The sequence below is a fragment of the Macrotis lagotis genome, chromosome 2, assembly GCF_037893015.1.
Source record: "Macrotis lagotis isolate mMagLag1 chromosome 2, bilby.v1.9.chrom.fasta, whole genome shotgun sequence".
In the NCBI taxonomy this organism is placed as follows: domain Eukaryota; kingdom Metazoa; phylum Chordata; class Mammalia; order Peramelemorphia; family Peramelidae; genus Macrotis; species Macrotis lagotis.
Window position 1 is genome coordinate 195,992,213 of NC_133659.1, and position 6,000 is coordinate 195,998,212.

Consider the following 6,000-nt stretch of genomic DNA (forward strand, 5'->3'; position numbering starts at 1 on the left):
AAATAAGCTGGAGATGGCAAACCACTCCAGTATTTCTGCCAAGAAAATTCCACATGGAGTCACAAAAAGTCAGACATGACTGAAATGACTCAACAACAAAAACACCAGGGAAATTGAGAGCTGTCAGGACCCATTTTAGTCTATTTTCCATAAAAATGCCAAGTAAAGGCATGGACTACCCTTACCCCCTACCATAAACTGGAATGAAGACATCACTCAAGGAAGATGAGAAACAAGAAAATCATGGCCTTCCCTCTGAGATTATCTAATTCTTTATCTTTATCATTTTTATCTCTTTTTGTACATGTATATATATGTATCCTTTGTACATCTTAAGTATTTTGTAAGATAGTAATTTTAATATCTCCCCCATTACACTGTAAACACACAGGATTTTTTTTGGAGGGGGGAATGTTGTTTTTTTCCTTTCTTGTATCTCAAGAGCTTAATAAAATACCTGGCACAATATAAGTGATTAAGAAGTGCTTATTGACTTGGGAAAGACTTTTCTCCTAAACTGCTTCTTTATTTATGTGATACTTATCCTTTTCTGACTTGGCTCTTGGAAACTGGGGGAAGGAGGGAAAACAGATGTCCAGATGTCCATTTCTGCTGCCCCTTTCCCTCCCCCCATCCCCAAATTCACTGGCTCAAGTTCTTTTTTTTCAGGATAGAAAAATTCCTACTGATTTCTGTGAGAGCAGGCTCTTCCAGGATCCTTTGGGAATTCTACCTCTCTCCCTCTCAGGCTGCTTATCCTCACACCCCTAGGTCAGTCCCTTGACTTCCTTCTTCCTCAGGTTGTCTACTAGCAGAGGAGACCCCTCAATTAGAGACCCACCCCACCCCTTTCCATCTCCCAGCCCCTAGGCTGCAAAGGCACTCACTCTGGGTCTAGCCCCAAGCTGCTCCCCCTCCCCAAGCCCCCGGTCCCTCCCCCAAAGACTCCTAATCCATCTCACCCAGCTGGAAGCCCCTAAGCTGCCTTTTCCGCTGCCTTCCTCAGCCTGCTGCGGGTTCTGCCACTTTCTATACCACCCTTGGCAGGAGCTGTGTTGTACAAGGGGGAGAGAGCAGGCCCCTGCAAAGAGGTCATCATCTCTGCTTAAGGCAGCTTCCAGCTCCTGCGGCCAGTTCTGGAGACCAAAAGGAAGCCAGCACCCCCACCCCCAGGGTTCGCCTCTTGTTGGGCATTATCCTGGCTCCATCTCCACATCCACACTCTCCAACCAGCTCTGGGCCTGAGAGCAGAGCCAAGTTGGAGAAGGGGGTAGAGTGAAAGCTTAACAGTTGACTGTTGGCCATTCGACAAACTTTGATTATGGCTCACCTACTATGTGCCAGACACGGTGTGAGGGATACTCTCCCCACCAAAAAAAAAAAAAGGGCCAAAAAACCCCTGGCTGAGAGGACCAAAACTCCGATTCCATTTTAATTAACTACCTAACCCAGGCATAACTTTGGAGAACAGGTGTCACTCAAAAGATGTCCTTCTTCTCCTCTCTCGCCATAGCCCCCCACCCCACCCCAGTCAGGTCAACAGTGGGGGTGATTAAGAAGGGAGGCAAAGGTAGCTTGTAGAGGAAGGTAGTAGGGAGGGAGGGGAGCAAGAGGGGAGATGGTGAAGACTGGGAACAGAGCGATGGAAGCTGGGGGCTGGGCTTTCTATTTTCTGAGGGATTCTTAGACAGAGGTTCTCCACTGGGTTGGGGACATCACTTCCTGGCCCCCCATCCTTAGTTACCCCTTCAATGAAGTCTCAAATCCTGGACCTTTCTCCACTTACTTTTCAAAGAGTACATTTCCCTTCTAACAATTTTTCCCCATTCTTTTTCTCTTTAAAACTTCCCCCCCCCTTTTTTCCCCCTAATGCTTCTCTCCAAGAATCTTCACCCCCCCCCCCCCCCATCCTTTTTAACTAGATTCCACTCCGGGAAGCCAACCTTTTGCTAAGAGCTGCTAAAGGAGGGAATGGCTTGGGGATGGGGGGGGGAGGGCGTGCTGTGTGGAGGTCTGTTTGTAGTTCAGATTTTTGTCATTCCAGGCCCTGCAGGCTCTCTCTAAGGGAGGGGCCAAAGAGGGGGGTGAAATAGGGTCGGAGCCCTTAGGGCACCAGCTGCAGGGAAGGAAAACTTCCTGGGGAGGCTGAGAAAGGGTCTCGAAAACACATAGGGACAGCACCCCCTCCTGCCCCCTATCGGTACTGACCACCTTTGTTTCCCAAATGTAACACCCCTCCTTCCCACAAATGCTGAAACATTTGGAAGCTTGATATTTAGATCTGGGAACAGCCTTAGAAGTCTGGTCCCACATCTTCATTTTGCAGATGAGGAAACTGAGTTACAGAGAAAGAGAGTTAACAATTAGTCCATTTTCCTCCTAAGAACTTATCCAAACTGCCATGAAATGAAGATATGTGGGCAGATCACTCAGAAACTTAGGTTGCCCCCTTTTTCTCAGCTCTCACCTCTGGGTTTTCACTTTTAAAGCCTTGAACCTGACCTCCCTTTCCAGGTTCATTGAACATTACTCTTGCACAATCTGATCCAACCTACCTGGACTTCTTTTGGTTCTATTCTCTCAATAGTCTCTTCTCACCTTGCTTCTTGTCTGGAATTCCTTCCTTCCTCACCTCTGCTAATAGATTACCTCTCTCTTCCTTCAAAATGCAACTCAAGTATTACTTTCTATGTGAAGCTTTTCCTGGTCCCCTCATTACTTGTATTTGTATATATCCTTCCTTGCCTCTCCCCTCCCCATTTGAATCTAAAGTCTTTCGAGGAGGGATCGATTCATTATTTACTGTATTTGTATCCCCAGCATTTGGCACTCAATAAAAGATCAATCAATATTTATTGATTGACTGATAAATTGACAGATAATTTGCCTGCACTAATTTTTAAAAATTTTATTTATTTAAGGCAATGGGGTTAAATGAATTGCCCAAGGTTACACAATTAGGTAATTATTAAGTGTCTGAGGTTTGGATTTGAACTCAGGTCTTTCTGACTCCAGGTCTGGTGTTCTATCCACTGCTCCACCTAGTTGTCTCCATTGCCTGCACTGATTTAAGAATTCTCAAAGGGCTCTGATTCTTGCAGATTAATGTAAGTAAGAGCTGAGGAATGTCTAAACCATCACTTTCATTCCAGTGTATGCTTTAAAGTACATAGTTCCTTTTTCCTTATTCCCTCAAGGTAAACAAAATACCCGAGAACTCTTATTTCCTGCCCCCCCCAAGCTTTTCTGTTTATTCCATTGCACCTCCATTCCCACCCAATTTACTGGAACATCAAATGTTAAGCACCAAATTACTCTAAGGTGAAAAAACAAACAGCCCTAATGGGCCTCAGGTTTTACTCACTCTTTCTAAAATTCTCCTTTTCCTTTACATACCATCTTAGTGATTTCTTTAGAAAAAGAACTCTAGAATTCAGAGAATAGTGGTCCTGGAAAGATCTTTAGATAAATCAACTAGTTCTGCCTTCTTATTCTATAGGTGGACAAACCAATGCCCAAATAACATTAAGTATTCTTGCCCATGGTCACATGATGTTTAATTGGCATTGCTGTGACTGGAACCAGTCTTTTGACTCCTAGCCCAAGGTTCATTCTAATCCATCAGTCTCACCACTTGACCTGGCAAGATGACTCCTCCATTTCTTTATAAGACATAGAAGAAAGACCATTACACAGGGGAGACTTCAATCTGTGACCAAAAGAAGACTGGGGAACAGTCAGAGCCTGAGAGAGTAGTCATTGAATGTCTAGATAGAGAAGTGTGGTGCCTTGAAATCTGGGCATTATAATAGGTATCCCTTGGATACCATATGGGATATGAGGAAGGGATATTGATGCCATCTCACACACACACACACACACACACACAACCACACAAACACACACTCTTCTCCTACCCAACACATTGGTATCTCATCTCCAGTCATCCTGATCCATATCTGGTCACTAGACCCAGATGATTCCACAGAAGAAAGTGAGGTTAATGACTTTGCACAGCACCCCTTCCCTCAAATCTAATTCATGTGCATGTCTTGGCATCTCCTCCCTGATGTTATGATCTTCTTTGAAAACAAGGGACCACAGGGGTGGCTAGGTATCACAGTGGATAAAGCACCGGCCCTGGAGTCAGGAGTACCTGAGTTCAAATCTGGCCTCAGACACTTAATAATTACCTAGCTATGTGGGCTTGGGCAAGCCACTTAAACCCGTTTGCCTTGCAAAAAAAAAAACCTAAAAAAAAAAAAACAGGGACAACTAACCACAATAGCAACAAAACTTATCCCACCTAAAGTATCTTTGACCACCCTTCCCCCTAGTTATAGGATAGTAGGGTAGAGGAAGTAGGGGAGTTGAAAATCCACAATTAAGGTTAAACTGTTATACTAGCATGGGAGATAATATAAGATAGGTTTTTGGGGGGAGGGGAGGGTTCTTTAAGGAGGAGGAGAAAGAGAGAGAAAACTGAAGAATAGACCAGGTCAACAAACTAATCAAGAGGTCAGAAAAGGATATAGGAGGATTTCTTCAAAACATGGAAAAGGTCATTGTGTCTGGTGGTGGTGGTGGTGGTGTCTAGGGGGTGGGGCACAGGGCAGAGGGGAGGTTCATTTATTTATGTAGTCTCCAAAGATCTAAGGGAAGGATTATATTAGTCCCTCATACCAATGGTACTCCTTCTTGGATCATTGCCTTGTCATAGCTGAAGGGCTTGCATAGTCAATTAAGCGATGTGCTATGCCATGGAGGATTATCCAAGATGGCCAGGTCACAATGGAAAGTTCTGAAAAAAGGTAATGCACTGGAGAAGGAAATGGCAGATTATTCCAGTATCTTTGCCAAGAAAACCCCATGGACAATGATGGAAGACAGAAGGAGCTGGCACTATGGTCCACAGGGTCATGAAGTCGGACATAACTAAATGACTGACCAACCCTAGAGAGAGAGATCCTCAGTCAGTGGCAAATCCTGATTGATGATAATTGAACACATTCAGAATCCATCACAATCATATAATATTTTTATGACAACTTTATAATTGCAATGTGATAGTAGCTAGAGAGCTGGTACCAGAGCTCATTAGACTTTGATAGGTCCTGACTCTGCAATTTACTGGCTATGTGACCTTGGACTGAGTGATCTCTCAGTTCTCTGTATATCTCTCTGTGATCATATATTGCACAGAAAGTGCTATCTAGAGGTAGTTTTCTCATTCTGAAGTTCCCTAGATTAGCATTAAATTCTTATATTGACTCTCTTAAGTCATGGGGGGGGGGAATTACTATGCACAAATCTGAGAATTTATTTTTTATATCATTTCATTTATTTATTTAAAATTTTAATTTTTAAATTTAATTTAATTTATTAATTTATTTTAATTTTATTTTACATCTTCAGAAGCAGAAGGGCTCAAGAAAATTAGGTGTCTTGCGCAAGGTCATTCAGCTATTAAGAGGATAGATTGCATCTTCTGATTTTAATCCATTGGAACTTGCTGTTAAAGGATTGAATCATCTCTATGTTTTTCCCCTTCTCTCAGAGGAATGGTAATGAGAAGAGTCATTCAACTGTTGGTCTATTCACCTTCATATGTTATAATTTGGTCTGTGTTCTTTTTAGGCCTTGGAAACAGGGTTTGACAATCATTGGAACCCTATATATCCAACAGGAGATGAGTAGGAATAGTGAATCTTAGAAGAATTAGGAACATTGATTGTTGAGAGAAGAAAAAAAAGGAAAGGGGAAGGAAGTAGCAAAAATGGCACCTGAGATTGTCACAAAACCTAAAAATGCCAAAAGTGCCCATAATGGCGCTGATGTCAGTTATTCCAATTTTAGATTGGAAATAATTTGCCTCTGTTCCTTCCTTCTTTTGGCTTATACTCCTCCTTCTCCTGCACTGTTCAGTGGTGGGAGGGAAGGCATGGCTAGTGAATGAGGGACCTCTTTGCTACCTTGCCTTTTCATTTGGGAGGAAGGGAA